Genomic DNA, 12512 nt, shown 5'->3' with positions numbered 1-12512 from the left:
CTCTCTCTCTCTCTCTCTCTCTCTCTTTCTTGTTGCGTCGTTGTCTAGTCAGAGCCGCGGAGAACACTACCGATTGAAGGAACTATTGCCACGTGTCGAGGGGGGCGGGGGGGGGGGGGGGGGGGGGGGGGGGGGGGGGGGGGGCGTAATCCCTCCCCCTTTTATAATAGTATAGATGAGTTAGTTCTTGAATCGTCACCTTTGACATCTTATTCTATATATATATATATATATATATATATATATATATATATTATATATATATATATATATATATATATATATATATATATATATATATATATATATATATATATATTGAAAAGAAGGCGTTTGATCCATGTTGCGGAATCTAAGACCTTCCTTCATCTGTTTCCCCTTCCTTGGGTTATCAACAGCCACACTAGATCACCTGCAACAATGAGCCTAAAGATGTTACAAATGCGCACGCAGTCTCCCCTCCTCAAGATGTGGGTGCTTGTTGTGGCAAGCTGCACTCTTGAACTATTCTAGGAGTTGTCTTGGATTGTGGGCATACCCTTGAACTACGAGAGCGGTGCACTAACTCCACCCTAAAGCTGTTGGAGCCATCATGGAGCTATGGGTTACGGGCACAACAGGAGCCACACGAGTAAAACGTCCTCCATGTGTGTGAGGCATTTGAGGAGGGGTGTTGTAGCCTTGCCAAACCACAGAGGAGGCGTAGAGCTTCTTGCAATAGTCATGCTAGGCATATCCTGCAATCAAGGTGCTTAAAGAGTCGACATTGCAAATAGAAAGCTCATGAATGACTTCCTATGCTTTTGTAAGGGCACCACATTTGGCTTATACATCGACCAAAGCATTTCCAATTAGTGTTAGAAACAAACAGGGGTACAATGTATTCTAACCGGCTAAAAATCATAAAATCTCGGTTAGATTTTGAGCTTGTCTTGAAGAAAACTGGCAAATTTACACAAGTTTTAGTGTAAATATCGGCAAAAGCTTCAAATTTTGACCTAAAAACCGGCAGGACTTAGATGATTGGCTTAGGGCAACCTCACCATCCGATCGAGCCTTGCTAAGTAAAGGATTGGACTTTTGGTAATAGTGCGCTTCGAGGTATCTAATGTAACCTTTTGTCCCTCAAGGCTGATTTGTATATTTCTTGGTCATATTATAATAAAACCACTCACAATTGTGAGTTTTGCAAAAAAGAAGGGCCACAAGCCTTCAAGGTGCAAGCATGAGTGTGATAGCATTTGTAGAAGGGGCTTTTCTTTGCATATGGTTAATATAACCTAGAACTTCCTTGCTACAACCATGTTGGGCATACCCAACATTCAAAGCACCCTTGAATTGCAATCTCATCATAAATTCTCTCACCCATGTGAAGGTCTCTCTTCTCGTGCCATAGCCGTGTTAGGTATATCTTATAATCAACACATTGCAAGTGATGACCAAAGAGGATGCCAAATAAGAACTTTTTGTGCTTTTGTGAGGGCACATTTGTAATACATATCAACCAAAGCATTACTTTATGTAGAGTCCTGCTTTCCATGTCTGCTTCTTTTGTAAAATCCTAGCGTTGGATTGGAATCTTAGTGCTTAAAAAAACCTAGGTTTAATGTAATCCCTCCTACTAATTTTGAGATTTATCTCTTTAAATTTGAAGGTGAGGAAACCTATGAAATTTAGCTTGAAAACCTTTGCGATATTTTTGGAAAGAAGATTTTTTGAGCAATGGTTGGACTCAGCCAACCTTCAGGCGGTTAAAAATCCCGCGCGCGGGGAGGTTGAAGGGCTTAGAAAAGCGGGCGCCCAGAATTTGCCACGTCCAAACTTAACCCTAGTCATCCTTCTCGCGGACCTCTTCAGTTATCAATCTGCAGCTTCAGGGTTAGTGTAGCCTGATCTACCCCTTCCCTTCGCTACTGCTTTGCCCTTCACTGCCGCATTGAATGGAGTCGCACCTGACTGTTTGTGCATCGAGGGCTCCACCGAGGCTCCCATGGTGGTGACGCTCGCACACTTGGATGACCTGCCCTTTGCGAGCCCCTTCAGCTCGAAGTGGGTGCGACATTTGCTGCCAAAGTGCTGCAACAGAAACTGTCAGGAGGGAGATAGACTGTGACTTTAATTAAATGCGCTTACTTTTGTTAATCTAATTACGAGCTTGTTCTATGTGTTGGTTTGTTCTTATTTCTATAGCTTTGTTAGATGGTTTTAATGGAACTTGATGCACAATGGCATAGTTTGATGGTTCATGTGCCCTTGGAGAGCTTCAAGGATTTAGTCACAGGAGGGTCGCAATTGTATAAGATATCTCTTATCAATCTTGCCGATGAGAAAAGTACCCACAGGTGAGTATCTAAATCTGCTTTCTTTGTATCACTTTGACTTTCCATAAACAAGCAGGCTAATTAATTGATTCTTAATTTTCATTTGAAGGCAAAACTCTTCATGGGATCAGCTTTCAATGGCGAGCGCCTAGGCTTTGGGTGTTTCAAGGTCACTGTTATTATGGAGCAGGCAATGCAAAGGCCATGCCAACATGATCTATACATTTGTAAATTTTTTATTTTGTAATGACCTGTTATTGATTTGTTGTTATGCATGGACCTAACCAGATAAAGTTGTACCCACTTCAATTAAATAAATATAGTTTTATTGTTTTAAAGCTTTACATTGTATTCCTTGACAAGTATTACCCTTCAGGAGCTTTATCAGTTTGCATGTGCTCTTTAAAAGAAGAGCGAGTTTATAAATGTGGGATTGGTGTAATGGTTGTTATTTGATGCATCAGAATTGACTCCATGGTTTATTTTAATGAACTCAAGATTTGTTTACAAGGTCTTATTTTGTTAGAGGTAAACTAGAAGTTGTAAGTTAAGGTTTTCATATGGTAATGTATATATTGTTGAGTGGAAATCCTTGAAAAGGAATGTTTAAAGTTTTTTTTTTTTTGTTGAGAAAGTTACCACGTGGTGTTTGTTCTATTGGGGTTGAATATTATGTTATAATTTGAGTTTTGTATGGAAAAGTGGATATTCTTAGATTTGAAGAACGTTGTTCTAGTTTCCCATTTGGATATGTAGTTTATTTAGAGAAAATAACAAGGGAAATGGGTTTTGTTTGTGTGACAATAGTACCATGTGGTATTTTGTAAAAATAAGTGATGTGGAAAAAAGAGGGCATTTTTGGGTATGGAATTGTCATGTGATGGCATGGTAGATTTACTTTTCTACATGGTGATAGTAGCATGTCTACATGGTAAAGCAGTCTTTAGTTCTCCAAGTACCATTATTACAAGTGGATACTTTTGGATCTTCATTTTGGTTATGCTTTTATTAAGATCATAGGCCTCGGGTCAGCAAGCATAGAATTGGAGGAGTTTAAATTGTGATGGGTCTCATCATTTGGATCATAATTTTTTGGCTGGAGTTGAGGGAAGTGTGTACAAAAGTTTAAGTGACTTTCATAAGGGTTGACTGGTCAATGACAATCAAGTGAGTAAATTTTGACAACTTACTTTAGGCAAAGAATATATACATGGGAGCTGAGTCATGACAGTACAAGCTTGCCAGCCATGGTGTTTGTCAAAGCCCCCAAAACTAAGAAGTCTTGTTTATTTATATTTTTGTGAGAAACACAGAGCGGGCACATGGCTAATCAAAGCTTGCCTTACAGATGCTGGACAATCTGTGTCAGTCAGTGCCCTCACCAAGCCCTTAGCGAGCTGTGGTGATCTCTTTTTGATGAAGAGAAGTAGAGATATGAGGACCCCTCTTCTTTTTGCATCTCATGTGGCTACCCCTCCACCTTTTGGTAACGGCAGGCTTGAGGCTCAAGCTTCCGATCAGACCATGCTCACGAAATGAATCCTTTAGCTAGACAAAGATATTCGTGGTTGTAGCTGAAGCAATCAGTTTAATAGCGTATGCTTCATAGCTTTTCCTTGAGTATATAGCAATGGTTGCCCATGCCTATGTGCTTAAGAAAACGAGAATCCAAAATTGAAGGGGCATTCCAATAAGAAGTCAAAGCTAGCGAGGGAGCCATTACTTGCTCCACCAGTTTGGCCGAAACAAGAAAGATAGCAGATTCCTTCTTCGGCTTCAAACTAGAGCAAGGTTAGCAATTTAAATACATAATGAATTCTTCTTTCTGTAACATGTAGGGATAATTTCTATTAGTTTCTTGAAATATTTTGGTTCATAAGAATGCATGCAACAAATTAAGAGGCGGAATTGTAACTTGTTTAGCATTGGATGTTGCTTTATTGCAGTTTTACTTGTCGTATTTGGAAATGTGCTCACTCCTTCGCCCATCATTCACTCCATGCTTGCAAGCACTTCAACCACTTTCAATTCATGGGTTAGTCAAGTGATCTATATCGATGCATTGATATGGTTCGTGTCTCGCTTGATATCATAATTACAAGGAAACTCCGCTTTGGAGCCTATCAGATTGGAAACTCATCCCTTGCTTCTTGTTTTTTATTTTTTGTTTCTTTGGGTAGTTTTAGATTTTTTAATACACAATATACCTATATAAAGCCTTTCTGAAACCGTTCTAGTGAAATGAGCAAGTCATTTTCGTCTCTAATTGCCTTGTTGAGCTTGTTCTCGTTCTAGATGAATATGGTTGATATGTTAAAGACACATCAATAGATGCATTTTTTCCAACTCTTTTCAATTATCACATAGTGTTTGTATGTTATTTTTCTAGAAGTTTTGTGTCAAATGTTTGTATGTTTCTTTTTGGAAGTTCTACGACAACGGTGGAATTCGTAGTCAAGCATGTCAAGATTCAACATTTGCTTGGTACACTTTAGCTGTAATTACTTTCATTGTGTGATATATGCGTAGGATTTCTTGCAAGCAAAAGTCTCGGATTGTAAAGTAGAGGTTGTTTAGCTGGTATAGAAGGCTCTACGACAAAGTTGATGTGTAAACTCATGACATTGTCCATGGGTAAGTCTAAAGGAGGCCATTGGGAGTATGATATGTGGACACTCGGCTGTATCTATGAACCTTTAGCATATGTGACGATGTAGAAACATCTTGAATGTCCTCATAAGCTATCCTATTAAATGCGTTCAAATAGAAATTAGCAACAAAAATTGTGCTTTTACACTCCGCCAATTTCTTGTTTGTGGAAGACTAGCAAGAAGCTACATTATGTGCAACACTTTGAACCCAAGCCAATACACACACATTTGGACAAGTAGCAAGACTTAGCATGTCTATAGAATAAAGGAAGACTCTTGAAAGGTGCACTACAAAGGCTTCAAATTTAAGAGCCATAGCCATGTGGGAAACTCCAAAAGAGGGAGGGGGCGGGTCTACATCAATTATTGATGCCCATCCCTTCCCTCACATGCACAAAGTGTGTGTGTGTGTGTCTTTTGCATCCCCGCCTTTCTTTATCTCTTGTCAAATAATAAGTGCTAGCAGTAAGACGCATGAGCTTTTCAGTAGTTGTAATTTGCAAGGCACACCAAAAGATTAAAAGAAGGAAGAGAGCGGAGTCTCGGGGAGGTTCCAGGCAAGCTCTTTGGTAAAAGAGGTACAAAAACTTTTCCCCCATCTAATTGTTCACATAAGGCGAAGACAACACATGTATGCAGATCTCACGAACAAGCTTTCAACTAATCAACATTAATGCAATGGTGAAGTGGATGGCATGATCAGGGCTTCCTATACTCAAGCTGCATGATCTTTCCATGCATGATGGCTTGCCACAATGCTAGATTACGTCAGCATATTGCTCTTGCTCTTGACCTGTTATTATTTGTTATATAGAGAAAGATCCATTTTAAGTGTGCTTTATATCCCATGTGAAAACCTACTGAGTAGGTGGCTAGTATCATTTGTTTTGAAATTAAGATTTGTATCAGTTTACAAAGGAAATGTTGTTTGTTTTGTGACAAATTACATTGAATCAATTGGTTTATTTTAATCTAGTATCATTTTATTTGTTCCTTTTCACGGTAGTTCTTTTCTCAAATGAAAGCACACTACAATTTACACTTCTGTTTCTAAAATTGTCATGTTACTAGTATACATAAAATAGTGAGCCATTACATTCCATATGAAACTTGTATGGGGGGATGGTTCATTACAAGAACGTCCATATCTCATTCGTATGTAGTGGAGTAGGTTAGATTGTTAGATACCGTACATGGGGTGTTACCATATACATGTGGTAGTGATGTGTGTGAACACATTAGGACCGCCGGGGCATTTTTTCCCTCTTTAGGAGGTTTTTTCCCCCGTGCATTATATATACGCCCATCACTCTAGGGCTAACTATCTTTCCATTGCACACTAAGTAACATACTCTCTATTGTGTGCCTTGAGCTTCCTTCGTCTTCTCCAAGCTGTGTGTGTTTCTTTGCAACCCTAATTCCAACATGGGGGGGTTTCTCTGATTTGGATGCACGCAGGTGACATCCTCCCATTACTAATAGTGATTCCCCCAGGGTCACTGTGCTACACACTCTTCGACTAGTTTTACTCAATTAGATCATGTGAGGCATAAATTTTATATGTAAGATAGGGGTATGATAGTTTTCTTCATTGATTGTTGTATAAGCGTAGAAAGGGGGGTCATATTCTCTAGTATCAGTCGTATATAGGGGTTTTATCAAATTTGTCCACTTGCAGGTGTCGTCCTGTTTTGTATATAGAGTGAATCCCTCGGGGTGCATAGAGGGAGCCAAGCTCCAGTGGAGTTTCGTAGAGGTGGAGATCACATATGTTCATGTATTTTGAGGTGCTTTTTTAATCAAGCTCCATTGTGCAACGTTTTACCAATTTCACAATTTTGAGAACTTAAAATGGTTCTATTTGTGATGGATGTTGCATTTAGTGGTGATTTCTAAACTACACATAGACATCTTTGCACTTCAAATGAAAGACATTGTTTTTGCAAACAACATCAAGCTTATACAACTATGTTGAAGGGACGTGACGGAGCTAGATGAATGTTGGTGAGAGCAAACTTTTGATGAAGTACTCAAGAAGCTTAGCATTGTTTTCTTCCAGACTTTTTGCAAACGCTTCCTCCTTTTCATTGCTCTAGGCAATGTCAACGATGAACTCTATTAACGTTTTGTAAGAACATGTGATGCTGGCTTCAAGCTCTCTATAAGCCTTCAAACGAGGAACATGTACTCTAAAGTTGAAAAAGTGACAATGAAGAAGTTGGTGTGAACAAGAGTTATAAACGATAAAGTTGATAAAAAATGCTAGCTAAAGCTTATGGAAAAGATTGTTTGCACTGACGTTGACAATGGCAAGTAGCTTTTCTTATGCTAATTTTTTTTAACGCATCCATGCTAGTAGGTAGCTTTTGTGAGCGATCGCCCACTTTGGGTTAAGAGCAATGGCCTAGATCATGCCAAGTTGTGTCTTCTAGGCTTAAAAAACCAAAAAAGCACTTACCAAGTAAAATTAGATCAATTATGCATGATTCATGTATCCAAAGATAATGCAAGTCATGTCGATTTAGGGACACAAATGCCACCACAAGCTAAGAGAGCTCCTATAAGATTCCCTCATAGGTATCCATATAGAATTTCATAGAGAAACTTGCAAAGAGTGCCAGGTATAGTGCGAGAGAGAGAGAGAGAGAGAGAGAGAGAGAGAGAGAGAGAGAGAGAGAGAGAGAGAGAGAGATGACACATAAAGGGTACCAAGATTGGTCAGATTTATAGCAAAATAGTGGCGTATGAGGCCATTTCAAGTAGCAAAATGTGTGGTTAAGAAGTACAGGGGATCAAAATATCCCTTGCATAGGTTTCCCTTTTCAAACAAGTCTTTGAGAGCTGAATAGATAAACGATTTTCATACACAGTACAAAAGATTTTGGTTTAACCATGGAGGGGACTACGCTTACTAGGTTCAACCATTGAATGGGAGCACCTTTGCAACTATACAAGCCCTTTCACAGGAGTTTGTAGAAGAGTTTTTACACCCATTACCATTATTGTAAAGCTAGTGATCACTTGATCAAGTAGTGTCCTAAGTTGAAGGCCAAAGAGGCTAAGAAGAAAGAGGGTGGTTCCACTACAAACGCAGCCATTGTTGAGTCTTCTGTGAAAGGAGATTGTGATGCTAATATTGATGCAGAATGGGATTTTAGTGCAGAGTGCACTTACAATCCTGTTGTCCATGATGCATGCATGTCAGCTGGCTGCAAATTCACATGTGTGGTATTTTGACAGTGGTGCTACAAAGCACATTACCTCACATCGTGAATTGTTCACCTCTCTCGAGTCTGTCCCTCATGGGAATTCAGTCACTTGTGCCAACAATGCCTCTTATCCGGTTCACGAAGTTGGAAAGATTGTGCTTACTGCTGCAAATGGCAGTTCTTTCACACTTGTTGATGCACTTTATGTACCTGGGATCAAGAAGAATCCTTTGTCTATATCTACACTTGCTAGACTTAGACTTGTAGACAAATTTGCAGATGACAGATGTACAGTTCATGAATTCAATATTGGTGATGAAATTGTTATATCTGGGCTTTTGTGTCGTGGGCTATATAAGCTCACTTTGTATGAAAAGTGTGGACAAAATTTTGCAAATGCAGTTGCTGATTCAAGGGCTATTTCAGATGCAAAACTTTGGCATGAATGTTTTGGTCATCTAAATTTTGCCACTTTGCTGTGTTTGTAGAAAACTGGTATGGTTGCTTCTTTGCCACCTCTTGATGCACCTGTCAAACATGTTTGTGAAGGCTATATTTTGGGTAAGATGTAGCGTTCGAAGTTTCCAAAGGATGGTTCAGTTAGGGCCACATGTAGGTTGCAGCTTGTGCATAGTGATGTTTGTGGGCACATGCAAACTCCGTCCTTGGGATATTACCTTTACTTCGTGACTTTCATTGATGATTACTCCAAGCATGCATGGGTATTTCTGCTTAAAGCGGTCCGAAGTTTTTGTGTGCTTCAACCAATTTCTGGCTATGGCTGAAAATGTCTCGAAATGTACTATGGGCACCCTCCGTTCCGATCGAGGGGGGGAGTATATGTCTCATGAATTTAATGTATTTCTGGCTAGTCGCGGGATAAAACACCAATGTACAATGCCTTATACACCTCATCAAAATGGTGTCGTTGAGAGGAAAAACAGGTCACTTACGGAAATGGCACGATGTATGGTCAAAATTCAAGCTTTGCCGCATTCTTTTTGGCTCGAGGCCATCATGTGTGCCACTTATGTACTAAATAGGTGTCCTACGAAAGCTTTGCAGTCTATTACTCCATATGAAGCATCGCATGATAGAGAGCCTTCTATTGAGCACATGCATGTTTTTGGTTGTTTGGCATATGCTTTGGTGCCACAAACACAGCGCAAAAGTTTGGATGATAAGACTATCAAATGTATTTTTGTTGGTTATAGTGCTAAAAGCAACGGTTAGAGGTTGCATCCTCCGCAAACAAAGCGTATTCTGGTTTCACGAGATGTAGTGTTTGTGGAAGATTCTGTTTAGCCCTTGCTGTCATGTACGAGAAAAAGTAATGTAAGCTCACAGGACATTTATGACATTGTTGCCTCTTTTCAGTGGTGGAAATACGAATGTAAATTCCAATGAGGCAATGTACAGCCTATGGGGGTTTCTGAAAATGTTAGATCAGCTTATTACTGATGCAGATGTACATGATGTACTTGATGAGGAAAAGGGCTGAAAATGAGTAGGCTAGAGGCTTGCCAAAATGTCTGGTGCATACATTACGTGACAGTAAATCGGATGCACCTTAGTCTAGTCGTACTCGTTCAAGCTCTCACCATGCATCTTATGCATCAGATTGTTATGCTTTGGCTGTGTCTAGCTTACATGATGTTGAGGAACCTCTGTCTTTTGATGAAGCACATAATTCAAAAAATTGGATGGCTGTCATGCAATCAGAATATGATGCACTTATAGAAAATGACACATGGACTTTATGTGATTTGCCTCCTGGAAAAAAGGCCATTGGTACAAAGTGGGTTTACAAGTTGAAATGCAAGTTGGATGGTGAGATCCATTGCCATAAGACTCGACTTGTTGCAAAGGGTTATGCACAACAAAAAGGCATAGATTATGAAGAGACTTTTGCTCCCTCTTGTTGTATGACTACTGCGCGTTTTCTATGTGCATTGGCAGCTCATTTTGGTTGGGTACATTATTTAGACATTGTTACTGCTTTCTTGAATGGTGACATATTTGAGGAAGTTTGTATAACGCAGCCTCGCGGTTTTGTCAAGAAAGGACAAGAGGACAAAGTGTGCAGATGTAAGAAGGCTTTGTATGGGTTGAAGCAATCTCCTCGTGCTTGGTATGAGAAAGCTGACACTCATTTGGTCAAACGAGGCTTTCGTAACAATCCAACAGAAAGTACATTGTATGTAAAGCATGAAGGCAATGTACTTCTCATTGTTGTTCTTTATGTGGACGATTTGCTGATCACCGGTCCCAATGAGGCACATATTGCTGAATTTAAGGCTGATTTGAATGCTACTTTCAAGATGAAAGATTTGGGGATGTTGCATCATTATTTGGGCATACATTTTAAGTAGTGTGATGGTGGTATTGCCTTGTGTCAAAAAAGTTACATAGAGACATTACTATGTAAGTTTGGACTTGAGGATTACAAACCTATTGCCACTCCCATGGAAACAGGTATGAAGTTGAGTCTACATGATGCTGGCGATCCTACTGATGTCACTCTTTACCAAACTATCATTGGCCAGCAGATTTATGCATGGCCTAGGGTCTAAGCATTGGCAGGCTATCGAGAGGATTTTTCGCTTCCTTAGTGGCACTTTACATCTTGGCTTGTTTTATCGCAAGGGGGGATCATTGCCGCTAGACTTACATGCTTTTTCAGACTCAGATTGGGCTGGTTGTTTTGGCACAAGAGTGTCTGCAAGTGGTAGTTGTTTCATGTTTGGCAGTTCATGTATATCGTGGTTGAGCAAGAATCAACCTACTGTGGCCACTTTGACTTGTGAGCCTGAGTACAAGGAAGTCTTCACAACTACGGTTGAGTGTGTATGGCTCAGACGCCTTATGGTTGATTTGGGTGTTGGACAGATAGTGCCAACACTATCTACACTGACAGTCAGAGCGCATTGGCAAAGGAACCCAAATTTTCATGCTCGCACAAAGCACATTGAGGTGCATTACCACTATGTTAGGAAGAGGCTCTTAGCAGGAGAGATCAGCTTGGCTTATGTGCCAACACAGGACAACCTTGCAGATATTTTCACAAAGGCATTGTCTTGTGAGAAGCTCGAAGCTTTCCGCAAAGCTTTGGGCTTACTCCCCTTTGTGGACTGATCATGTCCTCATGGCATGGCACTTCCCTTTACTCATGTGCCAGCTCTCGTTCACCACATCACTCCAGGGGGGATTTGTTACCATATACATGTGGTAGTGATGTGTGTGAACACACTAGGACTACCGGGGCATTTTTTCCCTCTTTAGGAGGTTTTTCCCCCGTCATTGTATATACGCCCATCACTTTAGGGCTATCTATCTTTCCATTGTACACTAAGTAACACACTCTCTATTGTGTGCCTTGAGCTTCCTTCGTCTTCTCCAAGCTGTGCCCGTTTCCTTGCGACCCTAATTCCAACAAAAGCTTGATTCACTTGGGAGTCTATTGAGGAATCATGTAGCAAGTGTTACCATATACATGTGGTAGTGATGTGTGTGAACACACTTAGGACTGTGGGGGATTTTTTTCCCTCACTAGGAGGTTTTTTCCCTGGTGCATTATACATGCGTCCATGAATCTAGGGCTATCTTATTTTATCACTCTTTGTTGTGTGCCTTGAGCTTTCTTCGTCTTCTCCAACTTGTGTGTATTTCCCTGCAACCCTAATTCCTCACAGGCTTAGTCGCCAACAGCTCCAGCACATGCCTGCTCACTTTCTCTGATTTTTGTGAGCTTTGGTGAGCATCAACTGGTCGACAAATTCTTTGATTCGGGCTCATTTTGGCCTTAGTTTCCACTACAAGCAGCACTGCGCATACAATTTTTTCATTTTGTGCATAATTTTTGTCAATGTCATTTTCTGCATAGTAGGTCCCTTACAATCTTGTACGGATTGTGCTATATAGCATGTGTTGGTCTTGTTTGTTGTTGAGGATAGATTGGATGTGGACAATTACTGTATGTGGGCTTACATGATGCACAATGTCCTTATGTCAAAGGACGTTTGGAATCTTGTGTAGGGCATTGATGCGCGTCCCGGTTCTGAGGATGTTGTAGGTTTTGGTGGCAAGGTTGCTGCTGCCAGAGCTGTTTTGCCTACGGCTGAGCAAGCTCATTGGGATGTAAGAGATGTGCAAGGTCATGCATTGATTGTGATGTCTGTGAAGCGCACTATTACTTCTCATATTCGTTTAGCAAAATCTCCAAAACAGGCTTGGGACATTTTGGCCAGTCTTTGTTGAAGTCGCAATGAGGCTAATTGCATTGCTACGTAAAGAGCTGGAGTCAAAGATTATGCATGAGGAAGATGAGATGG

At 40.4% G+C, this 12512-nt stretch overlaps 1 long non-coding RNA gene across 1 annotated transcript; it reads left to right on the top strand.

The window, feature by feature from the left end:
- Positions 1-1786: 1786 nt before the first annotated feature.
- On the top strand, positions 1787-2665 carry LOC147446749 (uncharacterized). Its single transcript, XR_015189949.1, has 2 exons — positions 1787-2342; positions 2431-2665. It is a non-coding gene; the product is annotated as an uncharacterized LOC147446749 (long non-coding RNA).
- Positions 2666-12512: the final 9847 nt, after the last annotated feature.

This window comes from Adiantum capillus-veneris, chromosome 12, assembly GCF_014529385.1.
Source record: "Adiantum capillus-veneris isolate H3 chromosome 12, ASM1452938v2, whole genome shotgun sequence".
Lineage (NCBI taxonomy): Eukaryota > Viridiplantae > Streptophyta > Polypodiopsida > Polypodiales > Pteridaceae > Adiantum > Adiantum capillus-veneris.
Note: the sequence above shows the minus strand (reverse complement) of the source record. Positions and strands in the feature narration are given on the sequence as shown.